The sequence below is a fragment of the Equus quagga genome, chromosome 14 (assembly GCF_021613505.1).
Source record: "Equus quagga isolate Etosha38 chromosome 14, UCLA_HA_Equagga_1.0, whole genome shotgun sequence".
Classification (NCBI taxonomy): domain Eukaryota; kingdom Metazoa; phylum Chordata; class Mammalia; order Perissodactyla; family Equidae; genus Equus; species Equus quagga.
The window spans coordinates 33,711,776-33,726,118 of NC_060280.1; positions in this window are offsets into that span (position 1 = coordinate 33,711,776).

Genomic DNA, 14,343 nt, shown 5'->3' on the forward strand with positions numbered 1-14,343 from the left:
AGAACAAAAGCTGGAATTTATTTTTAAATCTTCAGAACAATGAGATGACTGGTATTCTATATATTGGCATCACATTGGCAAACATGAACATCTTACACTCAGTTATCAGCTTTTCACAAGTATCTGTTGTGACGTTGTAGTCTGAGCCTGCTTTAAGTAAATTTGAAGCTTTGATTCTAAATGTTACACATGATCCTTTACATTTCCATAGAGCTCAATAACTTACAAAACCCTTTCCTAGATATTATTTCATTTTTGACCTTCTCAACAACCCTGTGGAGTAACAATTCTTATCCTCAATTTGAAGATGAGGCAATCGGCTTGGAATGTTTAAATGGTGTGCCTAAAGTCACAACATTAGTGGAGGCTGGTCTAACTTACAAAGCTGGTGACAGTATGGGGCATTCAGTGTATGCCTGGTGCTACGCTAGCCTCTCAACCTTCAACCTTGCTAATGGGACACACAAAACCCTTCTGTGGCAGACCAACTGGGTATCTGCTCAGCAGTCATTGTTCCACCCTCTTGCCTTGCTCATAGAATCCACATGTTTTTTCGTATGTAAGTTGAGAGGTGCTTAAAGAAGGACTCCAATCTTAGCCTTAGAGCATAACCTATAAATACTCTAAACTGATCATGACACCCCTGTTCTCCATTGCCAGTGGCTTACGTAGACATGGGCATGTGATCACGTTTGGCCAAGGAAACGAAGGAGAAGTTTGCTAGAGGCTCTGGAAGACTTCTCTACTCTTCCCTGTTAAAAAGAGAGTGAAAGATGCACAAGGCGAGCAGCCAAGCCCTCCTTCCTGTTTTGGGTGTTGTTACGTGAGGATCTGATGTTGGAGCTAGGACAATCATTTCAACCATGAAGAGAAATCAAAGGAAAGCAAAACAAAATAGAGAAGCTGACCCAGAACCCTGATATCCATGAGTGGCTTGATGAATCAACCTGGAAAAGCCTACTTTTGGATTTAAGTGAGTTAATTAAAGGCTCTTCTTGTGGAAGCCATGTCTAGCCACATATTCTATTGTGTGTTCTTGAAATCATTCTAGATGATGCCTTCGCACAAATAGGTATTGTGGTCATGGTTTCATGGTTGACAGAACTGAAGAACAAAGAGTTTAAGTACTCCAAGGCCATGAAGGTAGACAGTTGCAGATTTGGGATTTGAACTTTATTTTTTCAATTTTATTTATTTATTTTTTAATTACAGTAACATTGGGTTATAACATTATATAGCTTTTGGATGTACATCAAAATATGTTTCGAATTCTGTGTAGATTACATTATGTTCACCACGCAAAAACTAATTATAGCCTATCCCCTCACATGTGAGCCGAATCACCCCTTTTGCCCTACCCCCCTGCCCCCATGGTAACCACCAATCCATTGCCTGTTGCTATGTGTATGTGTCTAATGTTGAAATCTCCTAAAATATGCCACAGTGCTGCCTACCCTACTCACCCCACTGTACCTCTTTCTTCACATCGGTCTCTGCAATGGGGGAGCTGGAGGACACAGAAGGGTCAGGCACATGTGTCCCTGGGACAGTAGAGGGTGTTTCCTGGGGTGGAGGAGCAATGCCTTAAGAGGCAGTGGGCCAGGAAATAAAATTGCCTACTTCACCCTGTGGCCTGACAGTGGCCCTCTTTATTTTGTGCATCTCAGTACTCGGGAAAGCAACCTGGAGAGATGGAAAGAGCAGAGGACTAGGAGGAAAAATTTTGATTTCAAGTTGTGGCTTTACCATTTTGTAAAAGTGTCACTTTGGGCAAGTCCCTTGATCTCTCTGAGGCCCCGTTTTTTCATCCATCAAATGAGAATAATAATCTCTGGCCTATTTCCTTCCGGGGTTATGGTGAAAATGACAGAGAAAAGGCATGTGGAAGTCTCTCTCCACTACAGAGGATAAAAGATTCTTATTATTAGAGAAGATGTCCTCAGGGCAGACATGGTCCCATGATCTTCTACAGAGACTAAAGATACTAATGGTCCTTAACATGAGCATCACAATAATGTTACTGCTTTTGATAAATTTATAATTCGTAGGTTGTAAATTCAAACATTCTCCCCTCTGAATGCCATCCTGAAGGTTAATGAATGAAATACATGATTTTCAAATCCCAACAGTTGGTGTTAATTGGAAGCAAACACACACCTTCAGGTTTGATCTCTCCTAATAAGACAATCAGATAACTTAACCTCAAAGCAATTCATTACCGCACTACTCAGAGCTCTCGAAAGATGGTAGACATTTCAAAGGTTCTGGATGTGTGTATGTGCTCCCCCTTTTCTTTGCAAAAATAGAAGTATTTTGAAAAAAACCTTTGCAAAAATAGCAAATGAGAAGGAAGAAAGAGACCAAGGGAAATTTGGGAGAACTTGATGGAGGATTTTTAAATAAGCAGTAATATTAAATCCTAACTCAAGAGTCTAATGGGTGCTGGCACTTGCTACTTATCCGTGATGGAATATTTTGCAACCTTTAAAAAGCATGATCTGGAAGGCTCCTTAAAGGTACAGGACACTATACAGAGGGTCAGGTGAAGAGATAATGGTGAGTTAGAATGTATAACCTGTATGATTCCAAAGTTATAAAATATGTCTCTCTCTCTCTCTCTCTCACACACACACACACACACACGTAGCTGCAATGAACTATGAACTACACAGTCGGCTTCCTGACAGAGAGAGGCCTTCCAATTCAAAGTCACACAGAGATTTTTTTTCAACTAAAACTTTGGATTTTCCTCCCTTTCCCACAAAGTTATAGAATGAGGTGTTTTCAAATTATGTTTCTGTAATTGTCTCCGTTTATTCCATACTAACTGTATCCTGGTGGTGTGCTCAGCACTTATACGTGTTTCTCTCCATTTAGTCCTTACAACAATCCTATGAGGAAAGTACTATTATCACTCCCGTGTTGCAGATGGAGAAACTGGGGCTCACAGAGTGTGAGGGCGCCATCTCAGATCTCCCCACTGGTAAATGGGGGAGCCTGGAGTAAGGACCTGGCTACCCCCAGATACGGTTCCCTAACCCATCAAAGTTATGTCTTCTAGTCTGAGATGACAATTTCTATATATTTGTATGAAGTTAATTAGCCTGCATGGGAGAATGGTGAGAGAAAGAGGCTTTTCTTTTTGGTTTTTGGTTTTCTTGTACTTGAAATAAAACTGAAACAAAGGGCCTTGAGCCCAGAGTCCTTGACCTTCTGACTGTTCTCTTTCTCTTGCCTCTTCCTCACTTTCCCGGTGCCACCTCCTCAGTTTGAAACTCCCAGCCTGTCTCCCATCAGGTTATTCTAGCAGCATCCTTACTGGTGGGCTCTCTGCTTTCAGCCTCGCCCTCTTTCAATCTATGCTTCAGAGTGACCTTTCAAATACACAAGTCCGGTTACTTCACGCTGCTGTGTGAAACACTGCCGGAGCTTGTCCTTCAGGAAAGTGCCCACAGACCCGGCATGCAGTGCAGGCCCTGGGTGTCGCTGCCCCGGGGCCTTCTCCAGCCCTCTGCCTGTTTCTCTCTCTTATAGCAGGATTTTTCATACAGCAAGTCACAACTTTGACAAAAGAATAGATTTAGTGGGTCATAACCAGTGTAAAAAAAAAAAACAAAACAATCGAAACTATCAGAGTGCCTTACAGGTAGTAAAGGCAAGTAGAATTTCATTAAAAATTTCTTAATTTTATATATTTTTACCTAGAAATCCTGAGTTTTGCTGCAGCATCTATTTCTTACACAGATTGTTTTCAAAAAGCTCCCGAGGCTTCATCACGTCATACTTCCTACAGTTCTCCAAACATCCCAGCTTGAGTCTCTCCTTGGGTCTGTGCCCTTTGGTCTCCCCGCCTCCAACTTACGCATTAGCATGAAAGATCTGGTGTCTAGGGACCATGATACTTTTAGGGGCTAACAAAAATGTTTTAGTTAGAAGAAAAAATTTAAAATTAGAAGGAAAAAATGTACCCAATCCAGCCTGGCTGATATCTGTCTTCCTACCAACGCAGTCATAAAATATAATATTTAATATTTTTTTACAGAGGACAAGACCTATGAAAGCAAAAGTGTGTAGCGGCCACGAAAGTTACAATGCTGCTTCAGCTCTCCCTCTTCCTGGAAGGCCCATGGCCCACGTGGAGAAGTTTTCTTTGTTCTTAAAAGTCTTACCCAAGCGTCATCTTCCCTGACAGCCTTTTCCCAGCATTTTAATTAATGCATGTATTTATTCATTTATGTATCTACTTATCTCTTTCAATGGCAGATTCAAACAGAGAATAAAATAATCCCAGCCAAGAAATAGGGGCATTTATTATGTGCCAAATACAGTGGTAAGTGCTTTACTGCACTCATTTGTTTTAGCTTCACCCTATGGGGTAGACACTATTATTATCATCCTCATTTTATGTTTGAGAATACGGAGGCTAAGAGAGATGGCAGTGTTCCTATTTAGAAGTGGCAGAGTGAGGGCTTAACCCCAGTCCTGCTGTCTCTGGAGCCTAGAGTGGCTCTGATGGTGGTGGGGTAGAGGAGGGAACCCCCTTCTCCGGCTTCATGATTCCAGGTGCAGGGATGCCAATTAGTGTAACACCTTTGGACTTTTTGTGTACCCTACCCACGCCGCTGGATAGTGGAATGACCATACGATACCTAGCTCAGCCACTCTCCTCCTCCTCTTGCTTCTGAATCCGTCTTTTCACAGAGATCGTGCTCTCTGGTCTGTTCCCTGCCGTTAGAGAAGCGTGGGAGGCCTGCGGCTCCTCAGCACCTCTTCTGTACGTCTGTTCTGAGATTCACGAGGCTAACACACTAAACCATGTCTTCAACTTCTCGCTCCATTACAAAGCTAACACTTCAGTTTGTCTCTATTTTGATTCCACATTTGGGCACAGTGGAGCAGTGATAGCTGCTTGGCGCCCTTGAAATATCAACACGCTCCCAATCACAAGGCACAAAGACAACCAGAAGAGGGTGTGATGAACTATCTTGAGATGGCTAGAGATGCTTTTGGAGGGGAATGATTCCGAGTCAAGTTTTTTAATGTCTATATGCAAAATGTGAGCACTGGTTTGAGAGCAAAAGATTTGAATTCAACAGCGTCTTGAGGGCATATTGGGCATTGAGTATACACCGGCTGATTAAACAGACATCATTCTTAATGGTAGTAGTGAATCTACTCATTGAAAATGATTACCTACTCTTATTCAGAGGGCTAACATTTTACATGACTTATTTTATTTAATCTTCACCATATCTCTTTGAGGATGAATAAAGTAAGATTCTGAGATGTTAATTAGCCTTCCTAAATCATCAGAGTTACTCGATGGTAAAAAATGTTCATGATAATTGAGGATTCAACCAAGTTTGTCTGTCTCCAGTGCCAATATCTTCCCACTCTGCATACAGTCCTTTCCCCATCACTGTGTCTTGTTCTTAGCTCCTATGTAGTTCTTATCTCTAGATATGATGATTATCTGTTTTTCTCTGTCTCCCTTATTAGAATGCAAGCTCTGTGAAAGCAGGAACTCTGCCCTACTTTTTTTTTTTTGTCTTTAGTTCTTAGCATATGCCATGAATTCAGTTGAAGTTTTCTTGAGTTTTGCTATTTTCTAGGCACACCATGCAGTGTGGGACCTGCTTTGATGAGCAAGACAGACATCATCCCTACACTACGGTGCCAATGGTTTATCAGAGGAAACAGAAAACTCACAAGTTAAAAAAAAAAATTACAAACTAATATACATGATAGGAGATAAGGAACAGATAATGGGATTAGGAGGGTGGAGGGAACATGGACAGGGAAGGGCTCACTGTGGATTCTAAGCTAAGACTTGAATAAGAGAGAGCCAAGTTCAGGGGACAAACATTTCAAGAGGAGGGAAAAGAATGAATGAAGGACCTGATACTGGGAAGATGCTGACATATTCAGAGTTAGGAAATGAACAGGGCAAGTGGCAGGTGAGATTTACATTGAGACTTGGGGAGGACTTTGGATTCTAGTTCAAGGGCAGGAGGCAAGCACTGAAAAATGATAAACAAAGCAGTGATCACAGGGATGAAGAAATGAGGATGGTGTCACAATTCTTTTGAAGGTAAAATTCACAGAGCTTGCTGATGCTTCTTTGAAAGGTCAGAGAATAGTCAAGGATGACCTGAAGGAGGATTTCTATCTTGAGTGACTGGGTGGGTAGTGGTACTGATGAGGATTTTAGGCTGGTTAATTTTAAAACTGCACATGAGAAGCAGGCTCCCAGGACTGGAGTTTGCTTGCCCTTTCTTGGGAAACATTTACATTTGTAAGGGAAACCTCCATCTGTAAAGATGCCTCCCTCTCTGTGCCAGGAAGAAGGGGGATGGCCTTATCTCTAGAAACTCTTAATCAATGCCAGAGGCAAGAACTTAAGTTGTTTACTGTCTGGCAACCTCCTGTAACTGACCCCCCCAAAAATCCTCCTTTGTCTTTGGCTGAGGATAATATTTAAGAGGTAGCTTCTGCCATTTACTCAATCCGGTTTGATTCCTATCTAAAAGTTGTGGGACCTGCCCAATGGCCAGACCCTACCGGCACTGATACCATTTTAACTTTTTTACACATTCTTTTCTTTGTCTTGTAAAGAGAGAACTCACATACCTATGCCTTAAATTTAGCCTTACTCTCCACCCATGTTAGCAGCAGAAGCGGCAGCAGCAGCTCCCCATGCCAGCAGCACCTCCTCCTGCCCGTGGGTCCTGTCCCCACACAGCAGCTCTGACTGCCCATGGGTCCTGTCCCCATGCCAGCAACAGCAGCAGCGGCTCCTCCTGCTCGTGGGTCCTGTCCCCACGCAGCAGCTCTGACTCCCCATGGGTCCTATCCCCATGCTATTCCATACTATTCTCTAAATAAAAGAGCACTACTGCCAGATCTTGAGAGTCCAAGAAATCTTTCTTTCGACTCCTCGGCTCACCGACCCCGTATCAGTACCATTTACTGGAAGGGGGAAGACTAAGGAGGCAGAGGTTGGAGGAGCATGTTGGGAAAGAGTGCAGAATTAACTTATGTTCCAGACGACTATCAGAAATCCAAATGGAGATGTAAAAAACTGAAAGATGACCACAGCCTGTTCCTATTTGATGAAATTCTTGTCATTTGCTGCTAGGCATGTAATACACCTAGATACAGAATGAAATAAGTGGACAATTCAAAGTAAACATACACATCTTGCATGGTATTAAAAAACAGTCAAACACCCAGGGCAAAACTGTTCTACCATAGGTACAATATCTTTTCGCACAAGGGTGCTCCAGGCTTTTATCACCAGCATGAAAAATCAAATTTCACACATTCCCAAATTCATACTTATATACAGTGGTAATTAGCAATCAAACAGTTAAGTGTAGAAAGTATTTCTACCTTCTGCCTAACATATATGTATAGCACATTTTATAGATTGATAGATATAGATAGATATATCCCAAGGCAAAGCACTTTTATCATCTGAATTAGGGATGGAATAATAGCTCACTTCCAAAGCTAACAGCTTTGCCATGCCTGTCTGTCTTTCTTACATCTTAAGAAGTGAAGGTACATAAAGAAATTTCCTAGTTTGCTTTTTTTCAAGGTTTACTAAAGTAGATTTCCAGAAGGACTTGGGGGGTGTTACTTCCGTATTTTCCCAAGAGCCAGGATAGATCTCTGTTAAATGTTGGCTTGAGGCTATTTTTGGAAGATTTTCCTATATTGAAAAAATGCTATCATTAATTAAAATAAGAGCAAATTCTCACTCCCCACCCCTGTCTTACATTTATTTCAATTATACTTCTAGATATCTGGTTGGGAATGGATTTGTGAGTGAAAGATGAAGACATAAGGATGGCATCTTCTGCACACTGCCCTTTACTTCCTAACATAGACTCATTTGGACAACAGTAACCAAGCAGCTTGCAAAAGGGCAAGGCCACCTTCTAGCTTCTAGCAGGGAACAAGACATATGCAAATAAATATTTACTCTCTTGCTAAGCAAACATGGTTCAGTTATTACAATGAGCCAATGAGAGAATAGTAAAAAAAATAACAATATGGAAAATAAACAGAATTTAAATGAGAAAAATATTAATCATAGAGCTAAATCCTTGTTCTGGGAATATTATTTGAGATCATGGAGGATGACAAATGCTATGATATATTTCCAAATGAATTATGATGGTTTCCATTAGATGTCTGTGAAGGGCACTAAAGATGCTCTGTTGAAAAATTTTATAGGGAAAATATCTCACAATTGCTACTGGTGTGATACGGATATGTTTGGAGCAATAGGTAGACTTAAAAGATACATAACATAATTCAGAGAAAAATATACATCTTTAGACCTGATTTTTTTTCCAAGAAATCTCTGTATTACTCTGATAAAATATTGATAGGAATGAGATAATTATTATGAGAAATAGCTTAGAGATGCTCTAAAGAAAAGAATTTTAAACATTTGCAGTCCTTTCTCCTATTCTTCCTTCTCATCCCTACTGAAATCTTGTAGATAAGGCTCCTGTGTTTCCCAAATGCTCTGATGGGACAGTCGATAAGGTCCCTGTTCCCATTGCTCTGATCCTTGTGAGGACTCAAGACCCCTTGTGGCCTTGTATGAAGAAGTTACCATAACCTGAGTGATACATTTAAACCACTAACATAACGCGGGTACTCCTCTGCATCACTTCTGTTAAGGGCTCTGCAATTCCCCCAGGATAGAGTTCAAACTCCTTAGCAGAGTTTGCAGAGCCCTTGCTCACTAGCCCCATCTACAGCCTTGTCTTCTCCCTCTGCATGTACCCTACAGGCTATCTTGAGCTGTTCCCCACATACATCCTGCTGCCTGTCATAGCTAAATGTGCCCTCAGTCTATAACATGAATTCCTCTTCAACACCTCATGCCTGCAAAGATGTTCTTCACCTGGCTAACTTTTGCTTGTTCTTCCTTCTAGCCTCAATCTGGGAATCACCTCTTCCAGAAAGCCGTTACCATTCCCATCACTCTGGCGTATGCCCATAACACCCTACACTTACACCTGTCTTTGCATTTCCATCATGTTATTAAGATTATTTGTTTCCATGCCTGTCTTCATTACTAGACTGAGAGCGCCTTGAATAAAGCGAAGGTGTCTTATCTTTTATTGCCATCACTTAGCATGTTACCAGGCACAGAGGCATTCAGTATGTTTTTGTTTTGGTTTTTGATTGAACAAAATAATTCAATGCTAATTTCACTCTACTTTATCCCAAATCTCCTTGCTCATCACTTGCTGACACATCACCAACACTTGAAAATAAGATTGTGTCATTTCAGGGGCAAAACCAATAGGCTTCTCTTAAGTAATGGGAAGCTGGGAAAAAGAAAGGAGGATTGCTTTGATTAAGTGGAGGGAACCCTAGGGATCAAGGAATGCCAGCCAAGGTCTGTCACAATGTGACAAAACATGTTAATTTCACATAGTGGGCCTCCCAGAGTTTCTGGAGAGGAAGTGGGCACGGTCAACTGGGAAAACATAAGCATCTTGTAATCCTCCTAAAGTTTCTGTTTCAATTTTGCCAGAATTGTAATTGACCACCCACACAGGAGAGATAATGAAGAATCTTCTGAGTGCAAATTCCTGGAAAGCCTAATTCAAATGCAGTGAAAATGGGAGGGACAGGCTTTGTTTGTGCATATATGTGTGCGCACTCTATTTATGAAAACAGCCTTCTAAAGTCGGGCTAATGGTGAAAATAAGAAGTGCTAGTTTTTAGATAAACTCATTAAAGATTTCTGCAGGCAAATTCACTGAAAAGGCAGACAGTCAATGCTTTTAGATCAAACACATTCCTGAAGACTGTGACTTTAAAGCTGACCTGGCAAAGTTATTCTTCCTGTAGACGAGCCATTGCCTTTGTCTTATTTGTTGATGGAAGGTGGAGAAATGAAGGTTCCTGGGAAAGAGGAGAGCAGAGCAGTTTGAGTGTCATAAGGTAGCGTCCTTGTTTGTAGTGCCTTTCACTTCAGTTGGCTTCATGAAACATTCATTGTGCACCTACCATGTGCCAAGCATGGTCCTGGAATTACAAAGGTGAGCATGACATTGCCTCAAAGACATTTACCATTCAGAGGGCCCATGTTCTGTGTAAATTTCTACTATATTAAAAAAAATCCTTTAAATGCCGTTTTCTCAATGAAAGGTTATGTCCCTGTACTGCATCCCCTCAGCACCTTGTGCCTCCCCATACTCTGCCACTAAATGTTGGTGATTATTAATACAGCCTTTCGCACACTATTCTCTTGTTGGTTTTTGTGTGTTCCTCCAGACTAGACTAGGAAATTCTTAGAAAAGGAGAGGTTAGTTTAGAAGTGGTTAGGAACAGGGATTCTGCCCCAGGACTACCTGGATTCAAATTCAAATTCTGCATTTATTAACTGGCTGATGTTAGGCAATGTATTTAGAATCTCTGTGCCTCAGTTTCCTCACTTTTAAAAGGGGATAATAATATTTTCTGCCTCAAATGGTTATGATGAAGATAACCGAGTTGAAAAACATAAATGCTTAGAACAGTGCTTAGCAGAGAGTAAGCATTCAATAATATTAGCCATTAAAATTTTCTTGCATACAGAGCCAGTATTCCCAGGCCCCTGTGTGGTAACTGCCAGTCTAAACTGCCAGTACTTGCTTTTAGCTTGAAGTCTGATCTATAGCTGATGTGTTTACATCAGTAGATGATGTTTCCAGCCACTCAATTGTCAAAGAGAGAAACCTGGGACGCATCCTTGAAAACATCCTCTCCCTTCCCTCCCACAGCCAATCCAGCATCCATCTTCTCCATTCTAACTCCATAATATATCTTTAATCACATCCCTTCATCCCTGCCGCTCCCTGCTGTAGTTTAAGTCATCACCATTCCATTCCTGAACACTGCAGTCATCTCCAATAGTTCTGCCTCCTTCTATTTTGATACTGTCCAGTCAATTTTTAATGAAGCAGTCTGAGAGGTCTTTAAAAGCATAAAATAGGTCAAATCACTCTTCAGTGTAAAACTTGTATTGGGTTCTTAAGAGGGAAATCCCAAATCCTTAATGTGGTTAAGAACCAGAGTATGATCTTGTCTCACCCTAGCAACTCAGCCTCATCTTGGGTCACCCCCAGAGCCTGTCTCCAGTTCCTTGAAAATGCCAATCTCTATCTCCTCTTAGGACTTTCCATCTGCTGTCCATTTGTCTAAAACACTCTTCCTCCCACCCTTCCCATCTTGTAGGTCTCAGCTCACAAGTCCCTTCCACAGAGGAGCCTTCCCTGACCCCCTCTCTCCCACTCTAAATGCTGTCCTCTGCCATTGCCCAGTCCTTCCCTTCATGCCAGCTAGTGCAATATGTACAGATGTATTTATTTGAGTGATTATTTGGTCATTCTTGATCTCTGCACCAGGTTGTAAGTTCTACGAGAACAGATGCCCTGTCTGTTTTATCCATCACTTTATCCTAAATGCTTAGAAAAGTTCCCGGTGCTGAGTGAATAATTAGAAAACAAATGAATACCCATTAAGTATTTATTTAATAAGCATATCAATTGCAACAATGAACAAACTAGAAAATCTGATTAACCTGCACTATAGTGAACACTAGGGCTCTGACATCCTTTACTTATTTTCTTTCCTCTGCCCAATGTTATTTGACTGCTGAAAGAGCTATATTACAAACCATCTAAATACAGAGGGAGGGCCATTTTCATGCTGAGGAAATTAAATGCATCTTTGATCTCTCTCCCTGGAAGTTCATATGAAAAAATGAAAAAACAGCCTCAAATCCTTCCCTGTAAAGGAACTCTTGGCAGTGGGCGCAGTGCATCATGTCTGGTCTTGTTGTGAGATGTGTGTGAATATGTGGAGAATCATTTCCAGCCCTCTAGAAACCATATTTCAAGAAACCTGTGTTAAAACACTCATATAATACTAATTCAGCCAATAATTACATGTGGCAGTGACCTGGGGTGAGAAGGACAAGAAGTAAATTAGTTTTGTAGAGATAAGAACATTGAGACCCTGGACAAGACTGGGTGAGAAATGAAAGTTACCCACACATATGGAATTGAAGACTGATTAGAAACTCAGAGAAGGTCAGAAATGACAGGAATCTCCTGATTATCTTGTAGAAAATAGGGAAAGTAACAGGGCTTAGAAGACATGCTTTCGAATCAAACAGACATGTTCAAATCATGGCTTTGCTACTTGCAGCTTTGAGATCTTGGCCAAATTATGCAAACTTATTTGCAATTTATTATCTAAAAGACAGAGACAACAATACTTAAAGCATTTTTGTGAGTATATAACATAAGGAAGATAATATAATGCATATGACACAGTGCCTGGTATATCTTGAGTTCTCAAAAAGGGACTCTATAAGGGTTATTATTATCTTTTATTATCTAAGCCTATTATTTTGTGGATGGAAAATACAGGACTCAAAGAAGAAACAATTTGTCAAAGGCCACGTGACAAAGTAGAGATAAAGATAGGACTGTTACGTGTTACTAATTATTCCCTGTTTGGTCTTCCTCCCTATACCCCTGCCCCTTCCCTGTGTTCCTCTCCTTCCCCACATGCACATCATAGAAGGTATAACAACAGGTGCAGGACAATAAAAAAAACATTCAAGGGACTTTCTGGGTCTGGCAATACGCACTGCAGAATATATAATTTGAGGAGCTTCCTGTTAGCACTCCCTGTTATGGCACCTATATTCTTTAAATGCATAAACTGAGTTTGAAATAGAGAGAATTCTTCAGTTTCGAGAAGTAAAGGGGAACTGAACACATAGTCTGAGAGGCTGATGCAGCTGCCTGAAGTCAGGACAGGGGTGAAAATGGAGAGACAGTTGTATAATATTTTATTATGACTTGGAGACCTGAGATGATATCTCATCCTGAATGAGACAGGCAAATTTAACTAAGTCTTTTATATAAATACAGGATCATGAGAGGATGGGACAGAAAAAGAACAATCTTCCCTTGTTGAGGGAGATAGCAAAGATATTGTGTACAAGTTCATGTTGTAGCTTGTGTCTAAGCTTTAGATGAGGGGAAAAAAAAGAAATATTTTAATCTTGGATTGGTGCCTCATGTGGATTTGAGGTTCAAATTTAAACTAGGGAGTCAACTTTATATGAAGAAACTCCACGCTGAGAAATTAAGATGAGATTGTTTCTAGTTTAGTGATGCTCCTCATGTGCCTGGTAGAAACAAACACAAAAGCACTTCTGGAGGGAGAATCCCTCAGTAACTGAGAACCTTCATAATAGAAGAATCTGATGAGAGCTGTAAATTAAGTAGGTTTAAATAAATTCAAATATAAAGGAAAAATTTGAAACTAAGTCAATAATAAAAGAAACAGACAGGTTTGATAAAGAATGAAGTAGAACTTCTGTAAATAAAGAAAATTTTGAAATGAAAGGCTAGTGAAATAATGGGTTAAACAAAAGACTAGACACAGATAAAGAGGGAATTAGTGAAATGAAATATATTTAAGGAAATTATCTGGAATACAGCACAGAGAGAAAAGAGATGGAAATTACATAAGGAGTTAAGAGATGTGGAAAACAGAATAAGATCCAAAATATGTTTAATAGTAGTTTGGAAAGAGAAAATGGAAGGAATGTGAAAATGTGAGTGATGCAATATTTAAAGAAATTGTTACCAAGAACTTTTAAAAACGGACAGAAAGCATAATCCCTCAGATTTCAAATCACAGTGAATTTCATGCAGCATAAATAAAGTAAAGGTAGACCTAGAACCATCATAGTAAAATTACAGAATACTAAAACAAAGAGAAGATCATTCAAATAGCATGGAGAAAAGACAGAATATCTAGAAAGAAATTACCACTATTCTGACATCAGACTTCTCCTTAGGAGCAAAGACGTCAGGAAACAATAGAACAGTATCTTCAAAGCCCTGAGAAAATAAAACTCTTTTCCTAGACTTCTATATTCAGCTAAAGTATCATTTGAGAGTGAAGACAAATAAAGATTTTTAGATACATAAAAACTGAACGATTTTACCAGTTAAGATCTAGGATCTATTCAGGAAGAGGAAAACTGAACCCACAGAGAAGGCATGGAGTGAACGAAGAGATGGTGAGTAAAGAATCTGGTTAACACATGGATAAAGCTAAAACAAACACTGATTATGTAAGTTGTGGTAATATTTAACTTAGGGAGAGTGGAAACAAGACGAAAGTACAATAGGAGGTGATGCAGAAGTGAGTGACTTGGATAAAGAGTTCTAAGGTCCCTGTGTTGCTAGAAAGGAGTGTGAGGATATTGATTAACTTTAAAAATGCTAAAGGAGCCAGCAA